General features: G+C 45.1%; 1 protein-coding gene across 3 annotated transcripts in view; it reads right to left on the bottom strand.

Moving 5' to 3' along the window:
* Window positions 1–17,823, bottom strand: part of HELZ (helicase with zinc finger) — a 2,003,166-nt gene that overhangs the window by 1,347,310 nt on the left and 638,033 nt on the right. The gene's annotated exons all lie outside the window — the stretch shown is intronic.

The raw sequence follows: 17,823 nt of genomic DNA, 5'->3' as shown, positions 1-17,823 counted from the left end.
TGTTTTACAAATTAGAACATTCTGCTCTCTAGGGGCAGAATGTACCAATAGCCTTAGGGACATCCTTGGCGGGCTACACCACCTAATGAAGGCCCGCTTCCTTGTTAAAGACCCTCACCTTCAGCTTAGACCGTAAACGTTAGAGCAGGCCTTTAATGGCCAGTAGATCCAGCTACTGCTGGCTCTAAGGCTATAACAGTTACCAGTCATGCTTGATAATCTTTCTAATCATTAATAGTAAGTATAATCACAAAACAGGGGGTGTGTCCTGACCCGAATGCAGCAGGATGCTTCTGTGGGATGACCTCCACCGGCCACCAATAATCTAACTAATCCTGGTAAATCCCAGCAAAATCGCCATAAAATCATATCTTACTACGTAGTGTAGAATACGAGGCACTTGTTGGAGTGCGTACTTAGTAACGAGCTTTGGTCCTAACTGTGATTCAATGATATAATAAAGCATCCTGCCTGATGATAAAAATGACAGCGGCAAGGATCAAGCCCTGAACATGGCGGTGATCGCAGCAGCGACTGAAAAGTACATCAAAGACAGAGCGAAGATGCTCCGGAGGGGAAAATCACCAGCACGTACCTGGCAGACATTGCTTGGGCTGCTATTGGTAGTGTGACCAACTGGCATGGATGAAAATTCAGGGCAGTGAATGTAAAAATTCAGGACAAAGGGTCAACATTCAGGACAGAAGGTCAAATTTCAGGAAAAAAACGTCAGGACAAAAGGTAAGTTTAACAGACATCAGAGGAGGTCGCACAATAGTGTATATAAGTAAGTAAATAGACAACCAACCTAAGTACAAGTCGAAATTAAGTTTATATTAGGTGAGACAATCATGCCCTTCACTGTTTTTGGTATGCGCGCAGCTTTAAGCAACTGTGCAGGTCTTTTTGTTGAATTTCATATGATCACAATCTATTTATATGTTTAATGCAGGGGGTTCTTCAGTCTGATATTTTGCTTACAGTTCATGGTCCTGAGCAGGCATGTTTTTTTTTTTTTTTTTATTGTCCTCATACCTGCCGCCAGGAACACTCTAGATGGGATTCCTCCCTATCCTTCAACAGGAAAATTCGATGGCGACCCTTCATAATGCCTATGGGGGAACAAACAAAAGTCGTCCCAGAGATAAGACTGTATCCTTGTCCAACTCCCGTTCACCAAATCCGGAAGGCCATTGGTTACTGGGGAGGACCGGACCAACAGTCCTCTGGCATAATCATAGGACCCATTTTACTTCTCTCTCCAGGCCACCAACGCCGCCCATGTCTTACAAATACTGGACTCATCACAAGCCATGTCTGATTGGCTAATAAAAATGATTTGTTTTAAGCAATCTGCAAATGGGGGGGGGGGGGGGGGGGGTTCTGCTTTCCAAGCTCTACAAATTTCCCTTCTTGCAATAATTATTACATAAAACACAAATCTCACTGCTAGAGCGTTAATATGATAGTTAGACATGAGACCAAAAAAGATTAGACTCGGGCTAACCTCAATCTGCTGAAGCAACACATCCTCAAGAAAACCACGTACCTCCTTCCAAAAGAGCTCAATTCCGGGGCAGTCCAGAAAAATGTGCAGGTCATCAGAAGCCGGGTACTTACATCTGGGACAATGATAAATCCTTCCGGTTACCTTTGACAGTTTCCCAGGAGTCCAATAGACCCTATAAGCTGTGTAGAGATGATTCCTCCTAAGTGAAGCTGGTTTCACCTCTGCCTGCAACACAGTTAAAGAATCGCACCAGAGCTTCCATGTTTGCTCAACATCCCCTACGAGGTTGCTGCCCCAAGGTTTCCCAACCTCAAGGTTCCCCCGATCCCCAGCATCTATAAGGGCCGAGTACCAAAAAGATACTTCCCGTTTCCATATTCCTGTTCCTGTTCTGGAAACTGGATCAAGTAACAGATTATCTTCACCATTCCCCCACGACTGTGTTGCCCACCAGGCAGACAACTGGAAAAACTTGAATCTGGACAGTGTCCCGCAAGTTAGCCTTGAGATCGACTCCCAGCTGATCAATTGTGAGTCCTGCCATAGATCTCCCCAGAGTCTGATACCAGCTAGTCTGAGTGGTTGGCAGAGTTGGTCCTGAAGGCATTCTGGGGTGCCGGGAGAGCCCCAAATTGGAGCATGTAGAGAGTAATACGGAATTTTTAGAGCTCTTCTGAAAAACATCGAGTTATTTAAAGCAGCTTGCAGGGTCTTAAGTCTAACCTTCTTGTAGAACTTGGGATCCCCAAATTTATAAAGCAAAAACTCCTGCCCCAACGGGATATCATGAAACAAGGCCTGAAATAATAAACCAAGAGAAGAGGAATCCGTTTTATTAGCCAGGATTCTAAAATTCCTAAAATGGAAAGCATGGCAGTAAGACAGCAGGTCAGGTAGAGCTAGTCCCCCCAGCTTTAACCCTCTCCTAAGCTTTTTCCAGGCGATTCTCGGGATTTTTGTGGTCCAAATAAAGGACCCAATTTTACCCTGAAGTATAGCAATATCCTTGGTATTAAAGGATAGAGGGATTGAATTGAACAGGAAAGTTAGCTTGGGCAATATTATCATTTTAATAAGGTTGGCCCGCCCGTAGATGTTCAAGGGAAGATTAGCCCAGCGTGCCAACAAACATCCCACCTCCTTAGATACTTTCTTCCAATTAATTTTAGATGTATCTGCTAACTTCTGGGCCAGATATATACCGAGATATCTCATATGACTTTGGGCCCCCTGGATTTCAGTTGGACAGTTCCACCCCATTATCTCGTTTTTTTCTTTATTGATTTTATAGCCCGAGACTTTGCCAAATTCATAGGCCAGTTCAAACAGCCTAGGTATGGCAACTGTGGGATTAGATGTATACATAAGGAGGTCGTCCGCATACAATGCAAACTTCAGTTCCAATTCCCCTATTTTAAATGACCTAATAAGGCGATCAGCTCTAAGGGCACAGATGAAGGGTTCAATATAAAGATCGAACAAGAGCGGTGACAAAGGGCACCCCTGCCTAGTACCTCTTGAAATACTAAACCAATCTGTCAGGGTACCATTAACTAGAACTTTTGCTTGGGGTTCAAAATAAAGGGATTTAACAGCCCCAATAAAATTTAAAGGCAAACCGAATTTTTGCAACATCTCCCATAGGTAGAGCCAGTTCACCTGATCGAACGCTTTGGCGGCATCTATTGCAACCAAAGCGAGCAGCAACCTTTTATCAATGGCAACATCTATTGCCCCTATAGCTTGAAAGGTGAGCTCGTTGAGCTGTCTCCCGGGTATAAACCCTCTCTGATCCGGATGGACGATGCTCTTAATAACTTTTGCCAACCTTGCCGCCAAAACCCCAGCAAAGATCTTATGGTCCGAATTTAACAGAGAGATTGGTCTATAGGCATCAATATTCTGAGGGTCTTTATTCTGTTTAAGAATCAAAGACACGGTAGCTTCGGACCATGACTGGGGGAAGCCTTCCCCCTTCAGATATATTTTATTGAACAGGGACCTTAAGGCAGGCAACACCTGATCTACTATCCCGAGGTATACTTCTATTGGAAGTCCATCCGGACCCGCAGCCTTACCCCTGCTCATTCTTTTAAGTTGTTCCCTAATTTCGCCCTCCGTGATACTAGAACGCAGGAACTGCCTATCTGTTTCCGACAACTGTGGGAGACCCCTAGAAACTAACCATCTCCCAACCTCCTCCGGCCTAAAATCATTATCTTCTTCATATAAACTGAGCAAGAATGATCTTTCCTCTTTCCTAATCCTATAATTGTCGTGTATCAAGGTACCTGACCCTCTTTGTAGCAGGCTCTTTATGTAGTTTCTGCCCCTGTCTACCCTTGCCTTCCATGCCAAAAGGTAGCTGCATTTTTCGCCATAGGCAAAGTGTTGTAATTTGCTCGCGTCCCATCTATCTTTAAGAATCTTATCAATATTGGACTGAAAATCGGCTTGAAGAAACGCCAATTCCCTTTCAAGTAATGGCATAAGGTTCCGGGCGGCCAAGGCTGCCTGTTGTAACTCGGCCTCCTTCGCCTTGATTTTATTAAATCTATCTGCCTCAGCCTCTTTCTCAACTTTTCTTTTCTTGATCATGGATGAGCTTAGTAGCCCCCTCAGATAGGCTTTAAAGGTTTCCCATACTATCTGGTCGCTAGCAGTGCCCATATTGAGCCTGAAAAATTCCTCTATTTTTGCAACAAGCTCAGACCACACCCCCTCCCCTAATAGGAGTGTCCTATTGAGAGTCCATCTCCTCTGTTGCTCTTTGTGCTTAAAATTGAATATCAGCTTGACAGCTGAATGATCGGATAGAATCGCTGAGATATACGCCAGAGATTCACACTCCGAGAACAGACTTTGATCAACCAGAAAGTAATCTATTCTTGAATAGTGTTTATATTTTTTGCTATAAAAGGAAAATTCCCTTACATTGGCATTTATTACCCTCCACATATCGATCAAATTCAACTCCTTGGTAATATTTTTGAGCACAGACAGAGTTCTAGAAGGAGTATTGTATTTAGCTTTTGAGGTACGGTCTAACTGTGCATCAAATACTAGATTAAAGTCGCCTCCAATTATAATTGGAGCAGACGAATTCAACAAACTAGCCTCCAGTTTTAGGAGGGACCCTGGGTTATCTTCATTGGGCCCGTAATAGGCGGCGCAGACTATTGGGGAGCCGCAGATTGTTATAGTAGCCGCCAGCCATCTCCCTGACTGGTCTGTATCCCATTTTTCAACTTTTATCCCGGCATTGCATCTTATAATTAGTGCTACGCCTCTAGTATAGCCCCTCTGTTTAGAACATAGGACATCCTGAACCCAGCTAAGCGTGCTAAACCCCTGTTGGCATTCATAGGCCTCCAAATGGGTTTCCTTTAACAGAAGAATGTGGGCCTCACTATTCTTTAAAAATTTACACACCCGAGCCATCTTCCTACTGTTCCTTAAGCCATTAACATTCCAAGTTAGGAATTTTATTTTATTTTACCTACTCATATTCAAACCAACGTACTACCCACCTGAGGCTGACGTAGTCTACTTTAGCTTGTATGAGGACAAATTTTTCCAATTTTCTGCCTCTTCCACCCCACCCTCCCCCACCCTGTGCACACCACCCTCGCCCGCCCTTGAGGAACCTTCCTCTCATCCCTTGGCGGTAAGAAAAACCGCCCTTGGAATCCCCCATGGAGCAGCCAGGGCATCACCCTCCTCAAAAATACCAACAGATGTGACCCCCATTAAAAAAAAAAAAAAAAAAAAAAGGAGACAAAGGAATCCTCTTACATTTTCCCTTCTCCATCCCCCCCTTTCTTTTCTATTTTTTTTTCTTCTTCCCCTTCTTTCTTCCTTTTCTTCCTGATCTCTTCTTAACCCTTCCATTCTCTGGGCTTTTTTTTTCCCCCCTTTCCTCTTCCTTCTTCCCCCTTTCCATTTCTCTACTCTTTCCTATTTTCTTCTTTCCTTCCCTCTTCCTTCTTCCCCTCTTTCCTTGTCCATAGACCGGACACCTACCCCTTCATCTGAGTCAGAAAAGCATCTACCTCTTCTGGAGAACTAAAGTTATACATTCTATTTTTCCACATTACTTTCAACAATGCGGGATATTTCATCTGAACCTGCGCTCCCAGGCTTCTAAGTTCGGACATTCTAGAACCGAGCTCCCACTGTCTTTGCGCTGCTCTCTTTCCCAAATCAGAACGAGTTTGATACATCCCAGACTCATAATGAAGTGCCGCCCCAGTCAGTGCCCTCCCCAGGACCAAATCCTTGACCATATAGGTCTGAAAGAAAACTAAAATTTTCCTGGGGGCTTTCCTATCCGGGTGAAGCTTAAAGGGGTCCCTATGCACACTCTGAATCTCTGACTCTAAGTCGATATCAACCCTATCTTTCAACAGACCCTCCCTCAGTAGTTTACACACAAATGCTTTTATGTCCCCCTTCTCAGCCCCTTCAGGGATTTTGAGGATCCTTAGATTGTTCCTCCGTGCATGTATTTCCATCCTCTCCATGTCCATCTGTAGAGATCTGTTTAAAGTTTTCAGGGCCTCTATGTCCTTTGTTTTCCCCTTCACAGAATCAGAGAGCGATCTGACCTCCAGCTCAAGAGTCCCAGTTCGCTCACAAATGTCGTCCAATTTCAACTCTAAGGCATTACACTTATCTTGGATCCCCTTCTGATTTGCCTCCGAAATTTCAAACTTAGCTCTCAGGTCACCCTTCAGGGACTGGAGTAAAACCTCAAGCTGTGACTGACCAAAGTCAGGCCCCCCATCAATTGCGACCTGCATTGTCGAATCTTCATTCACCTCCTCACTAACTGCCGAAACACATTCGAGACCTAGCATACATAGAGATGCTGGTGAAACTGGCAAGGCTACGGATACAGGTGGAGGGGAAGTAGGGAGAGTAGTAGGAGATGTAACAACACCCATATCAGTAATGACAGGAGCAGTAACAGAGGCGCAGGACTGGTTTGGCACAGGTAGAATACCACAGGGGGGAGACTCCAAATGGGATTCCATTAGCGCATCACCAGTATCTTCCCCTGATTCGGAGATTTCAATGAGGGGCAAGAAGCGGTTTTCGAGAGAGATAGGAGGAGTGCTCAACAGTGGGACCGAAACTGGCCTCTTAGGCTTTACGGCCTGCTCCATAATCCTAAAATCGGATCTAAGCGAGGGAGTGGGTTTTAGAGAAGAGCGGGAGACTTTAGGCTCCCTTAGCTTCTTTGTATCAGGCTTAATGGTTCTTTTTTCGCGGAGTCTTGGGGATCACCCCACCCGCCGTGGGCTCTGTAACATCCAGGTCCCTCTTAATCTTGGACACGACCTGGGAGCACAACTGGTACCTATTCTTTACCGGATTCTTGGAAGGAGGGCCCAGCCCTCCTTGAAACGTAGGGAGAATACGGTCTAATACTCTCTTCCCCACACTCAATCTTCCAGGATAGTCCAGCACCCCACTGAATCCTCCAAATCTCTGTGGACCTGTTCTCCTCCACTCCCCGACGTCGATACTGCATACAGAATCAGAGGTAGATTCAGAGGTAGATTCAGGGATAGTGCAGTCCCAGCCCAAGCATCCTCCCCCAGTTTGAACTGGCAACCATCTTAACGGGTCGCCCCCAAGAACAAAACCGCGCTGTAGCGCTGGCCCACAAAACCAACTGAGCCCACAACTCACTCGCCGGTAGCTCACCCTCGCCACCGCCGCCCTGACCTGAACACAGAGCCGTGTCCGCCGACCGCCAAAGCCGCAGTACGCCACTGGCTCCACCTCCGGACCCATACGCGGTCAGCTGGAATAGCTTCAGCGGTAGGAACGCCCCGGGGATTGACCTCCGCTCCGACGTTTTTTTTTTTTTGCCGAAGCAGCCTTCGGTCAGCAAAAAGGAGGGAACAAGCGTAAAATTCAGAGGGCAGGGAGATCAGCCCTGTTAACCCCCCTTTCTTTACCGGAGCATATTATGGTAGTGGAACACTACTAACTGCATCTGGTAAGCCACAAACCCATCATACAGCCCCTGCCGCTCCTGGAGCTTCTGCGACGGGAGTCAGCCTGCCGCCATGTTCCTCCAAGAAAAACAGGCATGTTTTGTGAGAGAAGTGGTCAGGAAGATCTGCTTGGATATACATTGTTAGCAGATTCTCATATCTGAGTGCCACTGAGAGATGTAAAGGAGCATGCATAGACTGTAGCTATTTGGGACTTGCAGTGCTGGATTAGAGTGCAGTCCTCTGAGTGGCCAGCTTTGTATGTTAGATCGCTTCAAGTATTCCATGTCTGTTCCGCTGGGGATGACTGGCTTAGGGTCTGGTACAGTACCGAGGGATGGCTAAGACTGGTAGCGGACAGGTCTTGTGTGAGTGTACGAGCATTAACCAGGAAAAGAGAGTTATTATCCAGCCTGCATGAGCTATAATTGGCTGCTAAGTGTCATGGTATTATTGTGGGCCAGAACTGTTAGATAGGAGTTGACATTACTGTATAATGCCCTGGCTAGCCATATATCAACCCTCCTTATTTTACCTGTATATGAGAAATAGCATGCTGATTAGGCTGTTTCATTTCCGTGAGCTGTAAACTACAAATTCTCATTGATGCACAGAAGTGTGCTAGAGACTACAAACTAAATACGTTGTTGAGGCGTTATTGTAGGTCAGAAGGAGGAACTGTCTTCTACATACATAATTTTTTTTATTAAAATGGAAGCAAAATGCCAACATGCAGTTTTAATGATAAAACTATTTAGCAAACAAATAATGTGTTCGAAATGTGGTTTCAGCAAATATGTATCATTTGAACATCAAAGGGATCCACCCACGGGTATAAGGGATCTCCCGATTACTCAATATGTATCCCACGGTCGTGGAGAATACACATTAGTTGTTTAAATACCCCTCACACACCAAAAGGGCCCTTGGTGTCATGCTTCATCATAGGGGTCTTCCTGCCCCTCTACGGGACAGGGCGTGCTACGACCTACGTTTGCGTGTGAGCACTGTTGTTAGTGAGACAGCTATGTGTGATGCGGGGGTGTGAGAGGAAGGGTCAGGAGTGAATAAGGAGTGAGTTAAAAAATACCTGGCTCTCTGGTCTCGAAAAATGTATTCTGCCGTTCGAGCTGGTATTAGTAAAAGGTGGGGGGAGGAGGGTGTATGCCTCAATGAGCTATGCCTCCTAGTGGTGTCGACATGTTTCGAAGCTTCCCCGTGCTTCTTTGTCAGGACCTTAAGGATCCCTTCCTGCCACTAACTGTGTTGTGTTAAAACAAAAATTGTAAGAAAATGAAATGAAAAAAAGGAAGTAAATAGCCTCCAAGAAGTCGTAATGCCTTAATAGGTCTTACATAATCCTATTAACTTGCTAAAAGGAGATAAGTAACCTCATGAGCTCGTGGACCGAGTGGTGGGCGTGCCAGGTAGGCTACGACTCCAAGGATCAATGTCCCGCCAAATGAACCACCCCGGTCGGCTCCGACTTCTGAATTGCAAACAAGTGGTCCATATGTGGTTTCCTAACTGCTGATATGTTTTCAAACATTTGCAAAGTTCATTTACAGGTATTTAAAAGTTGTTGTGTGTCACAAAAAAAACTGACAGATTACGGCCTTTGTTTTTTTGCACCCCCGAGAAAATGCGGGAAAATATGGTGCATTCCACAATACATTTGCCATTATATAGTCAACTGCATTAGCTTCTAAAGTATAGTAAATGATTACCTTACTGTGCACCAAAATACAACAATCTTTTTGGGGATTCTTCAAGGATTCCCTCACTATCACTAAAAGTTCCTCTCCTCTCTCCATAGTCCCTCTCTTACATTTATTTCATTTGTTTTATAGCCTGTCTTATACCAGTAAAAGGTGTCTGAACACTTTACATTACACACACATACAGAGACAATTAATCATATGTGGGTAAATCAGTGTAGAGAAAATATCAAATAAGGCAAAGGGGACTGCAAGCTGTAGGATGCACGTAACCCATAATAGTAGGAATTTTTTATTTGCGTGCTTGGTCTGAAGAAGCACAAATTCCAGATTCATAACCTAACACCGTGGTTAGGGTCGACTTTAATCATAAGAAATTATTTCTCCCAACAAAAAAAAACGTTTTTTAGCAACATCACGATAATAAAAGAGTGGGACGAAAACATACCTCTCTAACCTGTACTGTGCAGTTGCATGCAGCTCTTTTATGGCAGTTCATAGCTCACTGTGCTAGATTACGAATGTAACTTTTGAACTGCACAGAAACAAAAGAATTTGTGACAAAGCAGTAACCCACTCAACTCTGCACAGAAAATACTGTTCTGTGATCTGCATGGTACACGTTCTTCGCAGCAGGCATATTAAGCCCCTGTGCAACCTTGGATTAATCAAAACTGCCACTAGACAAGACTCCCATTTCTCTCCAGAAGGTACATGAATCACTAGTTATTGTGACATTTTGATTGTTGCCCGAAAATTGCAAGATATAAATGGAACTCTGCAGTGCTTTTTAAAACTGCTACCACCCTACAATGGTTCCCCACATCTTCACATAGACTCTCTCTCATAGGTATTCAATTTCTTTTATCCTGCTAAGCATCCCAAGGGGTAGGGCAGGGTGCCAGATCACATTACATCACACACATATTATATAGTGACAATGACTCAAATAAGCGTGTAAGTCAATGTATAGTAAATGTTACTTAAGACAATGAGGGCTACAAGGTGTAGCAGTCAGATGCCATCCATACTGGTAGGTATTATATGTTAAGAACACGTGGCCTTGAGAAATATAGAAACTCAGTATTTAAAACATAACATGGTGGTTGGGGTTGCTTTCCATAATAAGCATTTATTATTATCCAAATTAACCCTATTTAGCAACCATAGAATAATGAAAGACTGTGAAAAACAAATGCAGGTAGAAAATGGAATTATGTAACTACAGAGCTATCCACATAAAAAACAATTTGTTGATATTCATGTTACACCTTGTGCTTTTCAAGAGGCACGTTATCCCTCTGCGCTACTTTGAGTCAAACTGGGACTAGGCAAAATTCAGATCTCTCTAACAGATATACATTAATCACCACAGTTAAACTGACTTTTTTTTTATTATTAGCGCCTAAAATATATTCTGGTGCACAAAGAACTCTGCAGTCTATGCAAGCAATTTCAAAATGCCAGCCCCCCGCCATCCATCTTGGCCCCTGGTACGGTGGAACAATCCCCTGGGCAAAAACGGAATGCCCTGCCCTAGACCAGGGCAAGAGGAGGAGGCCACCACATGCTGTAACTGCCCGGACTGGCCCATTGTCATTCTGTATATGACAATCATTCGGCATACAGAATGACAATGGGTCCATCGCAGTCTGTGCTTACCCAGGGTGATACTGCTCTTTAGCACAGACTAGGAGTGCGAGGTGGCCCCAACAGGGAGTTCTGCAGAGCTCCGAGGCTTCTTGCAGGGGAAAAGTGCAGCTTGCTACAATCCACAAAATTGCAGACAAAAGGCATCCGTAAAAAGGGATCATCACGGACAACGGACATGAGATCCAAATAACGGACGGTCCGTGAAATTTACAGACAGTTGTCACCCCATATCTAGGGATCCCGGTAGGTTGGCACAAGTGAAACTGCTGACCACGCTTAGAGTGTAAGCCCTAGAAATGGGCGAGTCAACAAATTAACATGGAGAGCAGATCGAAAGGCAAGCCAAGTGTCTGGGGCTTGGCTCTCAGGGCCCACGTACGAGCTGAGCCCTGAAAATGTTTGCGATGTAAATTATACAACAAACATCTCATACAATATGATACTTTCCAAAAAAGTGAATTTCTTCATAATGTGTAAACTTTCACACTAATAAGTCATGTTATAGCACTTCTCTAAGAAGTGCTTATTAAAAGTGATAGTTTTAAATTTGAATTTGGAACCCTTACCTAAACAACCTGAACCCAAGCTGTAAAACATAGGGCTGCAAGAAGGTGTTCAAGAAGAACATCGCACAAAACCCCAAAGAACTACATAGCAGGGAAAAGTAGGCAAACGTCTAGCACAAATACTGCCACAAGCAGGGGAAAGAGGGAAACCATCTCATACAAGAAGGAAACCCGAAAATAATGAATGAGGGAAAACACCTCAGCATAGTCAAACAGAAGATCTGCCCAACAGATAGATAACCCAGAAGGGTGGAAAAGAAAAAAAATGAATATCTGCAACATAAGGACCATCCATTTGAGTGGCAAAGAGCAGGACAAAACACAAAGAAAACTGTTCCCTCCTATCTCCTTAGAGAAATCCCTGGAGATGATGAACACCTTGAAGTCTAGTTCTCCTTCTGACCCCTGTCCAGCAAAAACATTGTCGGCCATTGTTGAGATTACAATTCCTGCCGTTAATCTGGTCGTGAATTATTCATTACATAAGGGGAAGGTACCCAGTAGCTGGAAAAAGGTCAACATTATTCCCCTATTGAAGAAACCTTCTGCTGACCCAGCACTGGCCTCTAATTATAGGCCTATATCTCTGCTGCCTTTTTTCGCCAAAGCCCTCAGAAAGTACTTCCATCAAGTATGTAGAAGCCAACCACATACTCCATGAGAGTCAGTCTGGTTTCAGATCCCATCTCAGTACCGAAACTGCTTTATTTAAAGTTTCGGAAACCATCAGAACACAGCTTGATAAAGGGGGAAGTGCAGTGCTGATATTACTGGACCTATCAGCAGCCTTTGATACCGTGCTCCACGACCGGCTCTTGCGGAGTCTACGGAATTGTGGCATTGGGGGCATGGTATTCAAGTGGTTCGCCTCTTTTTTGAGCGATCAGCAGCAGGAAATCTGGTTCCCCCCTACTCTGCCCCCATTCCGCACATGAAAGTGGGGGTTCCACAGGGATCTATTTTGAGCCCGTTTCTTTTTAATATTTATATGGCCCTGCTCGCACTATTAGCTGAGTCGTTCAACACAAAGATAGTATCTTACGCCGATGATACTCAACTGCTGTTTACGTGTGACAAAGGGACAGATTTTAGAGGCAACGAGATTAATATCTGTCTGATGGGGGTTTTCTCTTGGTTACGGCATTACCAATTAAAATGTAATCCTGAAAAGGCAGAGATTATCTTTTTTGGTTGCCCGCCATGCGAAATCGGTGGCCTCACGACATGTCCCCTCCCACTGCTCCAGTTAGTACTGTGAGGAATTTGGGGGTCAAGTTGGACGACACTAACAATGAAGGCTCAAAATCAAACTGTTGCTGGCACCTGTTTGGCAGGGTAAAAATGCTAAATAACCTTCTTCCCCTGCTACCGGTTGAGTACCGAAAGATAGTAGTACAGGCGTTAATCACATCCAGATTGAATAATGTCGATGTTTTGTATCTGGGTACCTGAGTATTTACTGAACCGTCTGCAGGTGGTTCAGAATGCGGCGGCCAGAGCCATTCTCATGGTGGGACCCAGAACACGTATGACAATCCACCTGACGAACTTGCACTGGTTACCGGTACGGAAGAGGATACAGTTAAAGCCCTGGTTCTAGCTTTTTGGGCCTTTCATGGCACAGGTGCTGTATATCTCAGGAGAAGGGTGCAGCACTACGAGCGGAAACGTGCCTTGAGGTCCTCGGGACAGTCCCTAATGCTTATTCCAAATGTGCCCGTTCCGGCGGGTGCTCCTTTCAAGTACTGGCTGCCCAGGCATGGAACCGTCTGCCTCTTCATCTTAGGCAGGTCCAGGGCCTGCTCTCCTTTAGGAGACAGCTAAAAACCTGTTTTTTCAGCAATAGTCCTCCTTGGGCGGGCTGGCCTTTGGGCTTTGGTTGCCTGTTACCTGGTGGTCCTTTAGCGCCGGGACACTCCGTGGAGTAGCAGTGCACTTTACAAATACCTATTCAGGGGCATAGGGGGCAGGGAGGTGCATGTGGGCAATAACCCCATCCACAGGGGCACCATGCCTCTTGTAAAACATCATACAATGCCTCACAGAAAAGCAGCACCGATTCAAGGCCCTACTGCCCAGGGTGAAGAACCCGATCAGGGCGTCTGCGGACTTGGACACGGAGAAGAGGGACAAATTCATAACAACTGCCACCCAGTGCAAAATGTCCACCAGGGAAGAGTTGGCTTCAGGAGCCAGGCCCGGAAGAGATAGTAGACTAGAAGCAGGTGAGTAATCTAGCCCACTGGCTTCTGACAAATCAGTAATACCCATATCCAGAGGTTGATCTGAGGGCATTGGACATCCAGGACACAGAAGAAAATCTTCTTCTGCAGTATCGTCGACCAAAGGACCCCCCCGTGGAACAAGGAAAAAAGATCCGGACACGACGCCAGTGTTGCCAAAGCGGCACTGTACTGACATCAGAGTACGAGGTCGTTAGGGCATCGGACAGCACTGCCCCAGGACTAGCAGCACGGACGTTAACCGACTTTGGCTCATAGCTGACCAGCGACGCCACATCAACCCCCAGGGGAGGAAGGGATGCACAGGTGGGGATCCCGAAGGCCTGTGCATCGGCATCGATGTGCCCGAGTACCTAGCTTCCTCAAAGGGAGAACCTGCCAGTGTGGACGCAGTCAAGGAACTTGGGGCCCAAAGGCACTCCTGGGGAAGGTGGGGACACAAAAAAGGCATGAAAAGCCAGGCAAAATATCTTCATTTGGGCCATTGTTGCCCCTGCTTCCGGAAAGGTAGGGAGGTGAAAGACAGAATCCATAACAGATTCCTGAGCCGAGGGCAGAAGGAATCCTTCACCTTGACTCCGGAATGGAGTCCTGAGACGGAGGGCCAGAGGAATCGCTGACCCCAGCGCAGGTTGGGCTCACTAGTGCATTGTGAGACGACGAGGCTGTGGAGGGCCGCGACCCTGACCGCCGACTCTTACCATGTGGCGGAGAGAGCGATGCCGGTCACGGGAAGAAGAGCAACGTCCACTAGATCGACCCCTGGAACGAGCAGGCTTCTGGGAAGGGGAGCCGGGCTGACGAGATTTAGAATGACCCGACAACCGCACCGCCAGGAGCTTCATACGGCACTTCCACAGTGGCTTCTGCCTCAGTCGCTGACAGGCGTTGCAGTCCTCTGAGTCGTAGCGCGTGCCCAAGCACCACATCCACACAGATTGTGGGTCAGTGGCGGACATTTGCCAGGAACATGACCCTCGGGCTTAAAGCCAGAAGGCATAGCATAGATAGAACACTATTCTTGATGAGAAGTTGAGGAAGGAGGCTGAAAACGGCCAGAGGTATGCTTCACCGGATCTGCGTAGTACCGCGGAAAAAATAAAATAAACATCAGCGCGTCGGTGGTGGCTTATATGGACTCCGTTGATTTCATGTCCGGAGACAACGTCAGTACGGAGTCGCACAGTGTACTCCACCAGCACGCAAAGGAATTGCTGGGAAAGTTTTCCGGATCCAGTCTGGAGCCTGGGGAGAATTCACAAGGTAAGGAATCTGCTGCTGGATGTCTCTATCAAATACGGTCTTATTAACAAATGTTCTATCCTGATTGGGAACCGTATGGAGTTTCTCTACTCCGTGAAGATTTGTATGATTTAAATGTGCAGTTTTGAGCTAATTAGATGCAGATGTCTTTTCCTTTCTCTTTAGAATAGACATTTTATGTGCTCCTGCTCAAAAGAGTTAGACTGCTGGGGAAGTCCATTCTCACCTACCTGATTGAATCTTTTTGGATTCTACCTCACACTGGCTTGACTTGCTAACACCTCCTGCCTGAGTTCTCTCACGAATTTTCAGATTTCTCTTAGAATGTTAGGCATTTGTTCTTCGTGGGAAGCGGAATTTGCTCGATCTGCTGTACGACAACTTTGAGCGATTTTGTCTGTTATTTTGAATTAATTTAAATTTACTCATTGATTTTAATGCATCAACTAGTGATTCTTGACCATATTAAATGACTGAGTTTGCAACATTGCTAATCTGCTAATAAACCTTCATTTACAAATGTGTTACTCTCATCATTACGGGGCCTAATGTGCTTTACTGTCACTTATGTGTTGTTGATTTCTTGATGTCACACCCTAGTTCGGCACTGCATCCGCTTGCATGCAGGTTATGCTTCAGTTGAGCTGCACGGGCAAATCCCATCTGCACTGCAACAAAAGCAAGACAGAATCCTTCCTAGTCAAGTCAGTAACAACATCCTGAAGCACATTCTATAAAGATTCTCGGCGCAGGCAAAAAATAAATAATTTTTAGGGAGGAGAGCAAACAGTGATGCACAAAAGGAAATTACGAATAAAATGATATAAACAAGGAATGTGGTCAGGAAGAATGTCACTATGCAGACAACTATCTCCTGTATGTCACCAGGCCTGGCTCCATGATACACCAGATACTGAATATATTTCAACCGTTTGGCAGTTACTCTGGATATTGAATAAATTGGAGTAAATCATTAATATTTGTATTGACAGGAGAAGAGCCTCCTCTGATGACTATAGGACAGGCCATGGTGGCCAAAAATAAATGTAAATACTTGGGAATGGTGATTACATGTACAGAAGAGGAATTTAGAGATGTTAATCTGGCCCCCCAACTACTTAGGCTAAGGAATGATGTGGCGCACTGGCGAAAGGTGCAGTTATCGTTAAAGGGACGGGCTGCCATCTTTAAGATGACGGCACTGCCACGCCTACTATATATATTACAAAATACCCCATATAGGATACCTATGGGATATTTCACAAAAATAGATTCTAAAATAAGACCGCTGCTGTGGGATTGACAGCTGCTGTGGGATTGAGGCAGCCCCCGGATAGAATTAAAAAAACTATGGAGGGGTCCATTCGACGGTGGGATAGCAGTTCCAGATATACGTACATATTACTGGGTGGCTAAGCTAGTGGCGATCAATGATTTAGTTTGTGCAGGACAAGAGGAACCGGCATAACGAGTGGTTCACTGGTCAGTGGGGCTGGGGGGAGGGGGCATCTAGAGGCTTAGTACAGCAAGAAAGCACTGGATAAACTACAGACACACACGCAAACAACAGTGAGACTATGGAGAGAAGCAACCAAATTCCTGGGCTGGGAAGGGAGAAAAACGGAACCAACCCCTTTAAGGAACAGCAATCTCCTGGGAGAACTATGGGGACTAATGGAGTTCCATGCATGAGGACTTCTGGGCATTGAATACTTGGGGAAATTATGGAAAATCAAAAGATGATAGAATTCCCTAAACTGCACTTGCAATACCAAATGCCTGACACTGAGAATTTGAGATACATACAATAAAAACATGATCTACAGTCACATGTTAGCAGGGGCCAACAAATACCGGAAGCAGCTCCACTTGAAGATAGAATCTTGATAGACCCAATAACAGAGAATGCAACCTACCTTGTCTACAGAAAGATTATAAATAATGCATCAGACCCATTGCTAGCCCTGAGGGAAAAGTGGGAAACAGATGTCGGGATTCTAGAGGAAGATGATTGACTGGAGGTCATACAGAGCCCCAAAGAGGTAGCTAGAAGAGCGCGATTTCGATTGATACAAATTAGAATAAGACATAGATCCTAAATGACCAGATCGAGACGCTACCGAATGGGGAAATGTGATTCAAACAAATGTGTGAGGGAGTGTGGGGAGGAAGGTACTTTCTTCCATAGAAGATGGAGCTGTCCCAAACTCCTCAGATTCGAGAAGGAAATCGCAACACTGATGTCAAAGGTGTTGGGAGAGACAGTCCAACAGGAACCCCGATGGCATCTACTGTGTGTTATGGGAGGAACAAAATGGGCAAAATACAATACATTATGGTTAAAACTTGCAGATATAGTAGCCAAAAGAAATTTCGCCAAATCATGGGGGAAAACACAGCCACCAGCAGTGAAAGAGTGGGAACAAGACCTAGACTGGTGTTGTACGGCAGAGAAAGTAATATACCACAGCCGTGGATGCCCGGGAAAATGGGACAAAGTCTAGGGACATTGGGTAAAATACAGAGAATTATAACTATCGGACTGGGTCAATAGGCATGATAGAGGGAGGTGGATATTGTCTGTGGGGGTGCAATGATAATGGATGGACTATCATTAGATCTAGAATAGTAAAATGTATACTGTGGGGAATGGCAGTAGCTCTCTCCGGGGTGTAGACCAAATGGATGAACAAATTGAACTGTGTTTGTACTATTGTGCTATGCATCAATGTCTTAAATAAAATAAAAAATAAAAAGAACTTTAAAAAAAAAAAAACAACAATGTATGTGGTCCCTTTCATGCACATTTGATTGAAATTGTAAAATAATATTTGCAAGGAAAGATATGTGGAATCCAGCAAA

The sequence above is a fragment of the Triturus cristatus genome, chromosome 7, assembly GCF_964204655.1.
Source record: "Triturus cristatus chromosome 7, aTriCri1.1, whole genome shotgun sequence".
NCBI classification, from domain to species: Eukaryota; Metazoa; Chordata; class Amphibia; order Caudata; family Salamandridae; genus Triturus; species Triturus cristatus.
This window is presented reverse-complemented; position numbering and strand designations above follow the sequence as displayed.